General features: G+C 35.1%; 1 protein-coding gene across 29 annotated transcripts in view; it reads left to right on the top strand.

The window, feature by feature from the left end:
* Positions 1-15412, top strand: part of RIMS2 (regulating synaptic membrane exocytosis 2) — a 724815-nt gene that overhangs the window by 17992 nt on the left and 691411 nt on the right. The window lies entirely within an intron of this gene.

Raw genomic sequence — 15412 nt, 5'->3', positions numbered from 1 at the left:
TAAAATGGACACCCTATTATCAAAATTGAGAGAACAAGAGGAACAAAATAAAAAAAACTCAAAAGCTAGCAGAAGACAAGGAATAACTAAGATCAGAGCAGAACTGAAGGAGGCAGAGACACAAAAAACTCTTTCAAAAAACCAAGAAATCCAGGAGCTTGTTTTTTGAAAAGATCAACAAAATAGACCACTAGTCAGATTAATAAAAAAGAAAAGAGAGAAGAATCAAATAGATGCAATAAAAAATGATAAAGGGGTTATCACCAGCAATTCCACAGAAATGCAAACTACTATCAGAGATTATTACAAACAACTCAATGCACATAAATCAGTAAACCTGGAAGAAATAGATAAATTCCTGGACACTTGCACTCTCCCAATCCTAAATCAGGAAGAATCGGAAACCCTGGATAGACCAATAACAAAGGCTGAAGTTGAGGCAGCAATTAATAGGCTACCAACCAAAAAAAGCCCAGGTCCAGATGGGTTCATGGCCAAATTCTACATGACATACAAAGCGGAGCTGGTACCACTCCTTCTGAAAGTATTCCAAACAATACAAAAAGAGGGAATCCTTCCCAAATCATTTTATGAGACCAACATCATCCTGATACCAAAACCTGGCAGAGACTCAACAAAAAAAGAAAACTTCAGGCCAATATCCATGATGAACATAGATGCAAAAATCTTCAATAAAATACTGGCAAACCAATTGCAACAGCACATCAAAAATCTTATCCATCACGATCAAGTAGGCTTCTTCCAGGGGATGCAACATATGCAAGTCTATAAACATAATCCACCACATAAACAGAACCAAAGACAAAAACCATATGACTATCTCAATAGATTCAGAGAAGGCCTTTGACAAAATTTAACAGCTCTTTATGCTAAAAACTCTCAATAAACTAGGTATTGATGGAACGTATCTCAAAATAATAAAAGCTATTTATGACAGTCCTGCAGCCAGTATCATACTGAATGAGCAACAACTGGAAGCATTCCCTTTGAAATCTGGCACTAGACAAGGATGCCCTCTCTCACTACTCCTATTCAATATAGTATTGGTGGTTTCAGCCAGAGCAATCAGGCAAGAAAAAGAAATAAAGGGCATTCAATTAGGAAAGGAGGAAGTCAGATTGTCTCTTTGCAGAAAACATGATTGTATATTTAGAAGATCCATTGTCTCAGCCCAGAATCTACTTAAACTGATAGAAAAAGAAATAAAGGGCATTCAATTAGGAAAGAAGGAAGTCAGATTGTCTCTATTTGCAGACAATATGATTGTATATTTAGAAGACCCATTGTCTTAGCCCAGAATCTACTTAAACTGATAAGCAATTTCAGCAGAGTTTCAGAATACAAAATGAATGTGCAGAAATCACAAGCATTCCTGTACACCAATAACAGACTTAAAGAGAGACAAATCAAGAATGAACTGCCATTCACAGTTGCTACTAAGAGAATAAAATACCTAGGAATACAACTAACAAAGGATGTAAAGGACCTCTTCAAGGAGAATTACAAACCACTGCTCAAGGAAATAAGAGAGGACACAAACAGATGGAAAAACATTCCATACTCATGGTTATGAAGAATAAATACTGTGAAAATGGCCATACTGCCCAAAGTAATTTATAAATTCAGTGCTATCCCCATCAAGCTACCTATGACCCTCTTCACAGAACTGGAAAAAAACACCTTAAACTTTATATGGAACCCAAAGAGAGCCCACATAGCCAAGACAATTCTAAGCAAAAAGAACAAAGTGGGAGGCATCACGCTACATGACTTCAAACTATACTACAAGTCTACAGTAATCAAAACAGCATGGTACTGGTACCAAAACAGAGATATAGACCAATGGAACAGAACAGAGTCATTAGAGGCAATGCCATACATCTACAACCATCTGATCTTTGACAAACCTGTCAAAAACAAGCAATGGGGAAAGGTTTCCCTGTTTAATAAATGGATTGGAAAACTGGCTAGCCATGTGCAGAAAGCAGAAACTAGACCCCTTCCTGACACCTTACACTAAAATTTACTCCAGATGGATTAAAGACTTAAACATAAGACCTAACACCATAAAAACCCTAGAAGAGAACCTAGGCAAAACCATTCATGATATAGGCATAGGCAAGGACTTCATGACTGAAACACCTAAAGCATTGGCAACAAAAGCCAAAATAGACAAATGGGATCTAATTAAACTCCAGAGTTTTTGTACAGCAAAAGAAACAATCATTAGAGTGAACTCGCAACCAACAGAATGGGAAAAAATTTTCCCAATCTACCCATCTGACAAAGGGCTAATATCCAGAATCTACAAAGAACTAATTACAAGAAAAAAACAAACCCATTCAAAAGTGGGCACAGGATATGAACACTTTTCAAAGGAAGACATATATGATGCCAACAAACATGAAATAATGCTCATCATTACTGGTCATTAGAGAAATACAAATCAAGACTGCATTGAGATACCATGTCATGCCTGTTAGAATGGCAATTGTTAAAAAATCTGAAGACAGCAGATGCTGGAGAGGATGTGGAGAAACCGGAGCTCTTTTACACTGTTGGTGGGAATGTAAATTAGTTCAACCATTGTGGAAGACAATGTGGCGATTCCTCAAGGACCTAGAAATGGAAATGCCGTTTGACCCAGCAGTCCTGTTACTGGGTATATATCTAAAGGATTATAAATCGTTCTATTTTAAGGACACATGCACACATATGTTCATTGCGGCACTGTTTACAATAGCAAAGACCTGGAACCAACCCAAATGCCCATCAATGATAGACTGGACAGGGAAAATGTGGCAGATATACACCATGGAATACTATGCAGCCATAAAAAACGATAAGTTTGTGTCCTTTGTAGGGACATGGATGAATCTGGAAACCATCGTTCTAAGCAAACTGACACAAGAACAGAAAATCAAACACTGCATGTTGTTACCCATAGTTGGGTGTTGAATAGTGAGAACACATGGACACAGGGAGGGGAGCATCACACACTGTGGTCAGTTGGTGGGGAATAGGAGAGGGACACTGAGGGGTAGGAAGGTTTCGGAGAGATAACATGAGGAGAAATGCCAGATATAGGTGACGGAGGGATGGAGGCAGCAAACCACATTGTCATGTAGGTACCTATGCAACAATCCTGCATGATCTGCACATGTATCCCAGAACCGAAAATGCAATAAAAAAAATATATATAAACCCTTCATTTTCTCTGATTGATGGAAACTACTTTTATGTGATTAGAATTTTGAATTCATTCTCTTTAAATTTTACTTCAAAGCTAGTAATATTCTTTAACTTGCTTCCTTTTCTTTCAGTGACAATTGTAATGTTGAAATTTCCTCTGATAATGTGAATGGTTTTCTAATTCATTTTAACTTAAAAAAAATCAAATATTTAAAAATAATGTTGGTATTCCACAAACATACGTAATGATCTGCTCATGTTAGTGATTTTTCTTTAGGACTCAGATTGTAACATTGATTATCACTGGCAAGTCATTCTAACATCACTATTCTGAAGCATAACTGTTGCTTTGAATCTATAAATTTTGTCATATTCATTAATATACTTTCACACAGTTTATGATAATTTTGTGTTAAGTTCATTCAGATCTTCAAAACTCAGTTAAATAAGCTATTTTTTGAAGTCAATGACTATCAACAGATCTGTACAATGAGAATCACTTATGATTTCAATGATATTTTTAACCATAAACTTTAAAATAAAAGCTTTTTCTTTCATAGACGACAAATGTAGGTATGGAACAACAGAGAACAGTATTCTGATATCATTTCTTTATATAAATCCAACAATAATTGGGATTGAAACAGCTTGGATTGGATTTTTCATTTTTATAGCATATAATGTGGAATTCATTCCTAAAGGCAACATTTTACATTCAAGAGCTCTGGAAATGAAATGTTACTAGAATTTCAAATTTTTCAGAATGAACTCTGATTATAGAACTTTTCTACTTTCTTGTCATTGCAAATTTAAGTAATATTTCTATAATATTTTATAAATATTAATATTTCAAAATATTCTGTAATATTTTGAAATCTTAATTTACCAACTTGAGTATATTTTGTTTTTGTTACATCTTTGCAGGACAAGTATCTTTTTAGTGATTATAGTGTCAGTTATTAACTTAATACTGTTTGCTAACTATAGATTCATTAATTTGCAGTGAAAACTTCAGTAATTTTGATTAATGTTGTCTCTATATCCTCTCATGTGCCATCAGTACACTTACTGATATCATTGAAAGTGACACGTTTTTTGTCTTTTTTCTTTTTGGTTCGTCGATTTCACATATAGTGTTGACAGTTTGCAGTTTCCATGTAGGCTTCTCAATGAGAGGTTCTGTATTATGCTTTGTTATTTTAAACTTGCAGACATTTAAAAGAGTTAAAATCTTGCTTTGTGGTAAGGGGCTGGAGTTGTATATTGGCCCCATAGCTTTATGTGCTAACTTCTTCATACAAATAGGACATTTAGTTTTAGGAAGAGAAGAATTATAAGACTATGGGAACCCAAATTTGAGTAATGTATTATATTGCTTAAATAATGATTTACTTCAATAATTAAAATTTCAAAAATTTCATACTTGTACTCATATTTTCAAAAAAGTTTGCTGTCCCTTTCAATATATTTAAGTTATTTACATTATTTTTTATTTCTAAAATTAAAACAATCTGTTATAAAATTCTGTCACAAATAACTGTCTTGGTAATTGTTAACATTAAATGTCAATAAGAAAGAAATAAAGAGGGCAAGAAAGAGATGGAATAAAAGAAAGAAAGACAAATTATAAAAAAAATTGACAAAATAATTTATATTCTATTTAGGGACATCTAATACTAGATGTTGCTGCTGACGTCAATGAGCTAATGTTAGTAATGCTACATACTTTATATCCTGAAAAAATGTAGAAATAAGGGAAAATTAAAAATAAATATTTTACATGGGTATAAAAGACAAAGAACTTCAATGATAATATCCCAGTTGGGACAAAAGTAATAATAGACTACCTGAGATGATCCAGAGGTTTTACATGGTGCTGTTTCTACAAAGCCATATACACTGTACTCTCTAAAAGAATAATAAAATGGATATCCCTTTATACACATTTAAGTTTGCATCTAAAAATTTCCAGCAATTCAGTATAGGGAATCAATGATAATGATTGTTTTTGGTTTAAGTATTTTTTCTTCCTTTAAACAAATGCATTTTGAGCATCTATACCAGCTACTGTACTAATTTAGGAAACAGAATAATAGGACACAGTCTCTGCCCTTGAGGTGCTTATAATTTAGTGGGAAAGAGTCATGTAAATAAATTATCCAAATGCATGGTAAGTGCTTTAAAGTATTTATATAGCAAGTGTTGAACAGAGGAAGGGGCTAGTATATGAACATGGAGGATTTAAGGACAGCTTTATAACCAAAGATAACATTCAAACTGGCCTGGCAGGAAAAAGTATGTGGAGAAGAAGAGCATTTTAGACTTATGCAAAGCATGGACTATGGAAAAGTCATAGCGCATAGTGTCTTTGGAGAATAACCAGTATTCCTATATTGCTAGGTGCATGGAAGATGGAAAGAAGGGATGGAGTGATGGAAGGTGAAGCTAGTTGGTGAGAGTCAGTTACAAAGGGCGGCATATGCAGGACTGGTATTTAATTGATATGCACCAGTACAGAGACACTAATTTTTAAAAATTGAATCACTTTCATGCAGACTAGTAAATATTATTGAGAATAAATTATGTAATGATGCTGTCTGGTGCAGTCTTGTAGAATTACGGAACTAGTAACCTTGCTGGTATGTCTTAACGTAGTCCTTGGAAGGCATGTACTGGCTGGAGTATCAATGTCTGCCTGATAACACTGTGTCCTGTTGTTGGTGGAGGCAATGGAAGGCTGCAGCGGAAGTGGTTTCTGTGGTACCTGCATTTTTGGGCACATGTCCGGAGGCACAGGGCTTTCAGTCTCTGTGGAAACACTAGCAGGTAGATGTGGGGTATCTACTCTTTTGGCTTCCCTGGGCCACACTGGAAGAAGGAGAATTGACTGGGACACACATAAAATACACTAATGCTAATGATAGCTGATGAGCTAAAAATAAAATTGCAAAAAAGTCTCATAATGTTTTCAGAAAGTTTACAAATTTATATTGGGCCACATTCAGAGTCGCCCTGGGCCACATGTGGCCCATGGGCTGAGGGTTGGACAGGCTTGATCTAGATGTTTATGTGACTATGACATGCAGGCAGCCTGCCCAGTTGCTTTAAAGTTGTAGTAAATTGCTGGGTCTCAGAGACCTAATGACTCTCATTTTAATGAGAAAGGTATCAGAAAAAGTCTAATATGGTTCTAAATATCCAACCACATGGTTCTGTTAAGAGATTGACGATCTCTAAAATTCAACAAATGATTTGTAAGTTATTTAGAATGACTATATAAATAATCTGTGCTATAACTCCAGTATGTTCAATCGTTTGGCTTCCCTGGGCCACAATGGAAAAAGAGGTCTTGGGCCACACATAGAATACACTAACACTAACGATAGCTGATTAGCTTAAAAAAATCTTGTAATGTTTTAAGAAAGTTTATTGATTTGTGTTGAGCTTCTTTGAAAGCTGTTCTGGGCCATATGTGACCTGTGGGCTGCAGGTTGGACAAGCTTGCTGTGACTCTTGTCATATGGAAAGCAGGTATTTATATATCTACATCTATAGTTTATTTGGAAAAAAGACTATTTTAATGTTAATTTATATATTGATTTTATATTGCTAGGTCAGTTGTTGAATATTTAGAATCACCCATAGTTGTATATCATGCTAAGAAATTTGAATGTATCTTATTGGCATGTTTTATCTGTAGTGAAAGGTTTTGAAATAAGATAGTGATAGGGCCCGTTATAATATGTTAACAATTGACTTCTGTTGACCTAGTGTAAAAAAGTCTCCCTAGCATGAGAATTCTTACCAGTGCTCACTGCCATGAGTATTCTTACCAGTGCACACTAGCTTGAGAATTCTTACCAGTGTATTTTCACTGGTACCGCCTTGTATTCTGGGATCTTAGGTCTCTATTCTGGGTTTGTCCTCTGTGTTGCTGTAGAGTATCTTCTTAAAAATGAAATTTAAATAATTAATTTTTTGGCTTAAGAATCTTTTTAAGCTTTCCTTTGCTTGGAATAAAATTCAAACTCCTTTTTCATTCACAGCTCTTCGCAGTCCCTCTCCAAGTTTTTCCAGCTTTATCTTCCACTCCTCTCTTTTATGTATCTTTACTTTCAGCTATAATAAAATTGTTACTGTTTCTGGAGCTTTGAAGGAGTAAAGGGGATATTTTCATAAGGGAGATATGTATGGAATAAACAATTCAGTGAATTTATGTATCATATGTACTACATATCGTCAAATATTTGAGATTGGGACCAAATCAGTGTTGCATTCATTTTAAAATCACCTTTGTAAGAAATTCAAACACCATTAAAGGCATAAAACTCTCATTATTAATTTTCTTCAACTTCAATAGGAAATTTTATGGAATTGTTTTGGAACACATGCTTCCAATCTGCCACCAGATTTTGCAGCAGGAATTTATATAATCATGCCATAGCTCAAACTGTCTCACAATTTACCATATGTTTCAATATTTCCAATGTTTTCAAACACTCTCCTCTCTTTCCCACCCCTTCCAGTTCACATTTCTCAGCTTTGTCCCAGCTCTTACCCCATGATTCTCATTTATTTCTATGATTCATGGATAATCCTTGTTATAGCCTTCCAGTTTGGAGTGCGTTCTATACTGGTTCTCTTTCCTGGACCTTTTTTTAGTCAGTTAAAATAAGCAGTGCTTAATCCTAAATTTAGAATTGATTTCTGGCTTGGGTTCTGATCTCTCAGATCTCTCAGTAAATGTTTCAGGGCTTTACTATTTAAAAAACAAAAACAAAAACAAAAAAAACCTCTGTTTAAATTTACCAGAGCCAGAAACATTATGGGTTAGACTCAGGCAGGCTCCTGTAACAATATAATATTTTCAGTAAAAATTTTCTTCTTAGAAACCCTGTATTCATCTGGATAGAGCTTAGGGGAATTTCTGTAGTCTGAATCTAATCAATTAAGCTAGCTTCTTATAAGTAGCAGGATTTTTATGACTGCAAATATTGCTTTCCTGCTTACTTTCCTTCTAATCTTGTGTTTACTTAGCTAGTTCAAAGAGTCAAGGCAGTACAGTCTATGTAAGGAAAGGCTTTGGTGTTAGTCAACTCTGGGTCATATCTTAGTTTCCCAGTTACTAATTTTGTGACCTTGAATAAGTCACTTAATCTCTTGGACCCTCTGTCTCTTTATCTATAAATTAAAAACAATAATGACTATTTCATAGGGTTGTGGTGAGATGCAAATGTAATGTGACAGACACACAGAAGACATTCAATAAATGTTAATAAGAAAATAGACACTGCATTTTAGGCTACTTTGTCTGCTGCCATTCTTGTGCTCTACATCCCCAGCTGAAGTTAGATTCATTTGTTTATGTGAAGGTCAGTCTTGAGGGTTAGAAGATGAGCCTAGAGTGAGAGGAAGTGAGAAGAACACAGGTGAAATTCATCTGAGTATTTGTCCTTGAACATTTTCTTTACTAGAGAGTTTTTGAGATTGTTATTAACAGCAAATTGCTCTCTTGGGGTAGGAAGGTGTTTTTTGTTTGTTAAAACATTTTAAAAAATAAACAGTGTGCTCAAAATTGTTAAACAGAGTGTCATCTTTGCTCTTTGCTTACCATTAATAATCTGACAATTATAATTTTAAAGTATTTTCATAACTATTTTAAAATAGTAATAATTTAAACATAGTTTTAAAAATTCTGCAAAACAGCTTATTCACATCTAAGCCCTGCCATGGACTTACCATGTAGTTTAACAAGTATATATTTCAAGGCTGTTCACTACTTTTTTGAATTTTACCCAAATAGTAGTATTCTTAAGTTTATATTAATTCTCTTCTGGCCATTATAAGTACTGAAATCACCATCTTTCATATACTTTCACCTGGAGCTCTGATTACATTATATAAACATAGAAAGTTTAAAGACTATTCATTTTTATCTCAATTTTCATTATAAAAATGTAATAATAACAATAATATTTTTAAAATGAAAAAAGTGTAATCTCACCATCCTATTCAACTGTTCATTTTTATATCTTCCTCTCTATTTCTATCTGTGGGCATCATTTGTTTTACATAGATGCAATTATGGTATATATGCAGTTTTATATTTTGCTTATTAATTTATTATAATTTTTTTCCTTAATAGGATATCATAAATATTTCTTCCATGTATAGATTTTCTTAGCCATCTACCTCAGCATCTGTCACATGCTAGGCATATTCAGTTAAATGGGTTTCACTCCATCCTAGATTTTAGTAATTGCAGAAAATTTCATTGCAGTTAGAACAAAAATATTCAACATTTTACGATACATTTTTGCTGTGTGTTTTGCTTTGATTTCAGCTCTGGTATCATACCAAATGTGGGACATAACCCTATTTCCTAGATTCTAAAATTTTACTCATATCAGGCAGCTGCATTAGTAGCATTTTTCTGGAGATTTGGGGATAAAGATGATGAGATTCCCACACAATAGATAATTCAAAATTGAGTTACGCTTTCCCATTCTTTCTTTCTTTTTTTTTTTTTTTTGATACGGAGTCTTGCTCTGTCACCAGGCAGGAGTGCAGTAGCGCAATCTCGGCTCACTGCAACCTCCGCCTCCTAGGTTCAAGCGATTCTTCCGTCTCAACCTCCCTAGTAGCTGGGACCACAGGTGCGTGCTACTATGCCCGGCTAATTTTTTTGTATTTTTAGTAGAGACGGGGTTTCACCGTGTTGGCCAGGATGGACTCAATCTCTTATTCTCGTGATCCGCCCGCCTTGGCCTCCCAAAAGACTTTCTCATTCTTAGAAATACAAAGCACTTTGAGCATTTCTACCCACTATGTCCATGTTGTTGGCCCCTGCTTCTTCCTGCTCTCCCTTTGTTCTCTCCTTTCTTACCCACTCTCCAATTTCTATTAGTTTTTGTAATATCGGGCTAGTAATGTTTTTTTCTTTCAGTCTATTTTCTGTTGGAGTTCCCCTTCAACTCTGCAGTAGTTTATCAAAGTATTTTCCCAAATGGACAGTTTCTTCCTCAAAGAAAAAATCTTCAATATCATTTGGTAAATTATTTTTTCTTCATTCTGCTGCATAGTCTTTTCTATAAATTGTTGTTCAGTTGAATTTTGTTGGTCTTTAGGGGATTCCTTCAGACTTAGGTTTGCCTAGACCTGATTAATATTAAGATTTCGGTAAGGATTTTACTGTATCTACTCAAAAGAAAGGTGAAGAGCCATTAGGTTGTCATTATAATTAGATTTCAGCAACTTTTTTTTCTTAAGTTCAGATGGAGTAGAGTGATACTTTGATTAGCAAATTCTTTGAGGATATAGCTACTTTAAAATAGCCTCAGTAAAATAGAAGGAAAAATCATTGGTCATGTTAAACAGAGTTGTTCTGATTCTTGTGGCTCTAAGACAATGTTACCAATGGCAGTGCAGTTCTTTTTATCTGCCCAAGTTTGATGATAATAGGGCCTGGGCCAAGGTAAAGTAGTGAGCTTGTTGGAACCTATCTTGTGTTCTTTATGGTTTTTACGTTTGATACCTTTCTTTTCACCATTTACAAATGACTTCTTCATTTGGGTGTCTGATGCTTTCCAACTCTTTAATCTCGCCTCAATCCCTAGTGTATTAGAAAAAGAGTAATCAATTATTTATATTTTTCCAAATGGGAAATAACAGTACAATAACCTTAAAATTTCTGGTTAATAATAAAGTTATAATCTTAAATAATATTTACTTACCGATGAAGCCAGTTGTTGGTAACTTATGTTTTTGTGGAGATTGAGGGCAGAAATTGAGTGTGATATATTGTTCATTTCCTCCTTGAGTTTAGCACAGTACCTGACACATAGTAGGTGTCAGTAATGAATTAATAAAGGAATTAAAGACACTTTGTTTAAAGAGTTTCAAGAGATTAATAGAAGAAATTGAGGGGTAGAAATGACAGGGAATTTCAGAATCATAGTAAGAATACTTTAAAAACTGACCCTGAATGTAAACTGGAATGAATCATTTTGCTGTGATCAGGAATAATGATGGGATGTGTGTGTTTATGTGTGTGTGAATGTGTGTGTGTATGTGCTTGTGTGTGCAGTATGAGAGCTAAAGAGGGAGAGAGAGAAAAATGGGAGAAGCACATGGGGGATTATTTACTCTTTGCATAGAGGATGTCTTGAGTCTTCAGTATCCATTCTGTGTTAATGCATTATTTGCCAAACTGTGCAGATTCACCATTTGATTTCTGATTGAACATCAGTTCACTTGCCACCTCTGATTTGCCTAGGAAAGATGTGATTGATTTTGACTGCAGCTACTTGGGTCTTGCCCACGGACTTAAAGGAATTCTCTCTCTCTCTCTCTCTCTCTCTCTCTCTCTGTGTGTGTGTGTGTGTGTGTGGTGAGTTAGGATTGAGTCGTTCTGAGACTATTAGTTATTTTTAACATATCTGTCTTAAATAAGGAAAATAGGTAAATTGAAGATGGACCAGCAGGTTGGGGCAGGATTAGGCAGTGACTTATATGACATGGCAAGGAATTTGACTTTATTCTAATTATAATGACAATTTAAAGCAGACAGCTTGAGGAATATGGTGTTGGGGACGTGATGATAGTGTTTTAGAGTGAGGACAAAAGAGGTGGCAGATTTCTGGCTCAAATAACAGTTCAGGTTTGAACAAATGTGAAGTTTGGTTTATGATCCCAAGTAAATAGATGAAGTCTTATGTCTCCCAAGATTGTGATGTTTTTTTTTTTCAGTTTTTCAAGTGAGCTAAGATGTCTTGACCTTTATTTCTATCTTTTAAAACATTTACTATAGTTCTCTTTTTGTTTATGAGATAGTGCTGATACATTTGAAGTGATACATGAAGTATAACCTATGGATATGTGTTACAATTTCTATTTTAATTAAAATTGCTGCTTACCTCAAGTCTTCAGGGCTAAGATGATTTTCCTACCCAAGAAATGAATTTTAATATTTGTGGAAAATATTTTCTAACTGCTGAAAACTATAATTATAATTTAATAAATACATAGTTTCAGAGGGACTTTCTGTCTTTGTATTTGAGCTGTTGATTGTTTAAATTGAAAATATTTCAACTTCCTTTGCTCCAAGTGTTATTAAAATACATAATAACATAGGTGTCATTGGTATACTTAAGAAATAGGCTAAGAAGAAAAAAAGGAGTTGAAGAGAGAGTACAGAGAATTGGAATGGATGAATGAGAAAGAGGAAGAGTGGACAAGAAACACAAAATGACAAAGCTTCTCTTTTTGCTCATGGGATAGTGCTGATACATTTGAAATGAAACATTTGAAATGAGGAGATCTGTGCCACTGAAAGCTGTATGATTAAGAAAACAAAAGCCACACTAAATATTTTAAACAAAGAAACTTTAATACATAGGGAATCAATTGCCAAAAATGTTGGTAGGGCTGAAGGAGCAGAAAGTGGACAATGAATTTATCAAAAGATCAGTAACTGCAGAAAGACACTACCACACCTAGGGCTGGGAGAGAAAAAAGGAAAATGGTGTTAAATAGCTCATAAGTACTATGATGCTAAGGTTGTTGGAGTACTGCTGCTACCCTTGAAGCTGCTGTTGCTGCTGCTTTGCAGGATGCCATGAGCCTGCACTTCTATTGATTACGAAAGCCTATAGTCCTGTTGATGATTCTGGACTCACCTCAGAGGATGCTGGAGCCTGCAGTCACCCAGTGCTACCCCTGCCAGAAATACACTGTTGTTGCAGTAGCCAGAATTTGTATTGTAGTTATCTGGTGCTGCTATTGCTGCTAGAACCAGAGACCATGGGCAATCTGCTGAGTTTCCGGGAATACTGCTGCTGCTCCTGCAGGAACTAGAAACAGAAGGAAGAAAATGATTTATCTTCTCCTGTCATCCAATTTTTACCAGTGCTTCCCAGTGGCAGAACATAATTGGAAACCAGCTTTCAAGGCAGTGACAAATGTAATCTTTAGAGAGGACAGTCTGAAAAGAGAGCAGGAATGGGCTGAGAGCCAATATAAAGCCAGCATAGGAAGAAATTATAAAATACTGATTGTTTAATCGAAATAAGAAGAAAGAAGCATTTTTGAAACTTTTCTGAATAATGTCAAGACTCTTCATTTTTTTTTGTGAATAAAATAAATGATTAAGTTATCAGGCTGGTAGAAAAATTTTGAAAGTGAGATAGTTCTTCATGGAGGTATCAAGGTATTTTTGTTTCAGGTAACAAAAATGGCCCCTGTTTTAAACTTAAAGAGAAAATAATTTATTGTAAGCCCTTCTCTAAGAAAAGTCGACTAGTCCCTGGAGAAGACAGAAATTAGCTTAGCTCTGGATAGATGTTTGCAGAAACTAATGGATGGCCTGTCCAATGTGCTACCCAGTGTTTGTATGAATCAGCTTCACTATTTTCTGCTTAAGGTTCACATTACAAGGAAAGAAACAGTCTGGCCTTGCTTGGATTAATTACTTACCCTTGGACAGAGGAGGGTATGGCACCTTGATTGACATCAAGACAACATTCAGTAATTAAGGACTAGTTATCAGAGAAATTTTGAGATATTAGAGGAGAATAGATATTAGGCAAAAATGACAAAATTTCTACTAATTGAAGCTTGTTTTAGATTAGCAGTAGGTAGCTCAAAAGCATACCTGAGAGTTCTTGAGCACTTAATGTGTAATAGGCACACTGATTTTTTTTTTAAATAATATCTTTGAGGAAGTTGTCATTATTATCCTCATTTTACAGATGAGAAAAATTGAGAGGTGCACTTCTGATGATGGTGGATTAGGCAATTTGGACTAACTCTTCCACTGAGAACAACTAGAAAAGCTGGATCAAATATAAAAATCATCTGTTTGAAAGTATCAGAGAGCTAACACATCAGTGAAGACTGTGGGGACAAGATCCTGGAGAATAAGGAAACCCAAAAGGTGAGCTGTGCATTTGAAGCCTCTTTCTACTAGGGGAATCTTCTGTTTCCAGTAGAGGTGGCCAAGAGGCTGAGAAGCTAAGAAGAGTTTTTGACACACTCATGGGGTGGGGCTCGTGGAGCAACAGTTGGAGTTCATGGTCCACTAAACAGGGTGGTTGCCTGCTAAATCCACCGGGGTTTGGGTTGGGACCTGAAGGGTGATTCCTTAGGAGTAAGGATGAGCTACGAATGGAATAGTCCACATGCAGAAGAAAACCAGTTTAGAATCATCTTAGTCTCTTTAATTAGATTGTGGATATCCAGGATTGTTAATGACTCTAGTTACTTGTTAAAGCTAAAGTAAATTCTTTCTGGTGGAAGGTAATACAATCCTAAGCCTCAAATAATTTCTACAGTTTTTACTTTTAATGTCTTACATGGACACAAAAATAATCAGGCATATAGGATATAAGTTATATGATACCATGTGACTGAAACTAAGATAAACAATAGACCATAGTAATAGACCAACAGGATTCAAATAATGGAGTTCTGTCATTGAATTTTAAAAAATGAATCTGTTTAGACTAGCAAAATATAAGAACAAATGCTTTGGCAGAGCAGGGTACATCATGAAAATTAAAAACATAAAATAATAAAAATAAATGAAAAGCAATATATGAAATTAAGAATTCATTGATTGTATTTGTATTTAACAGCATTAGATACAGGTGAAGAGAGAGAAATGGTTAACTTCAACAGCATTAAATACAGGTGAAGAGAGAGATTTAACTAGGAGATAGGAAATATCTGTAATAAAGCACAGAAATATGACAGTATGTAGGAGAAAGAAAAAAGTAATAGAAATCGGGAGTATGTATAGTTGGAGTTTCAGAGGAGAGGAGAAGGAGAATGGAAGAGACCGAATATTTGAAGAGAAATGGTTGAGAATATTTTCAATACTGATGAAAGACACCAAGCCATAAATTCACAAAATGCTGCAAAATTACGAAAGAGAAATAAAGAAAACCATAGCTAGGCATATCACAATAACTGCCAAAACCCCAAAACAACAAAAGTCCTGAAAGTATCCAGAGGAAAAATGTAGCCACTTTCTTTTTTTTTTTTTTTTTTTTTAATTTTTTATTGGATTATAGGTTTTGGGGTACATGAGCAGAGCATGCAAGACAGTTGCGTAGGTACACACATGGCAGTGTGCTTTGCTTTTCTTCTCCCCTTCACTCACATTTGGCATTTCTCCCCAGGCTATCCCTCCCCACCTCCC

This window comes from Callithrix jacchus, chromosome 16 (genome assembly GCF_049354715.1).
Source record: "Callithrix jacchus isolate 240 chromosome 16, calJac240_pri, whole genome shotgun sequence".
Taxonomy (NCBI): Eukaryota; Metazoa; Chordata; class Mammalia; order Primates; family Cebidae; genus Callithrix; species Callithrix jacchus.
This window is presented reverse-complemented; position numbering and strand designations above follow the sequence as displayed.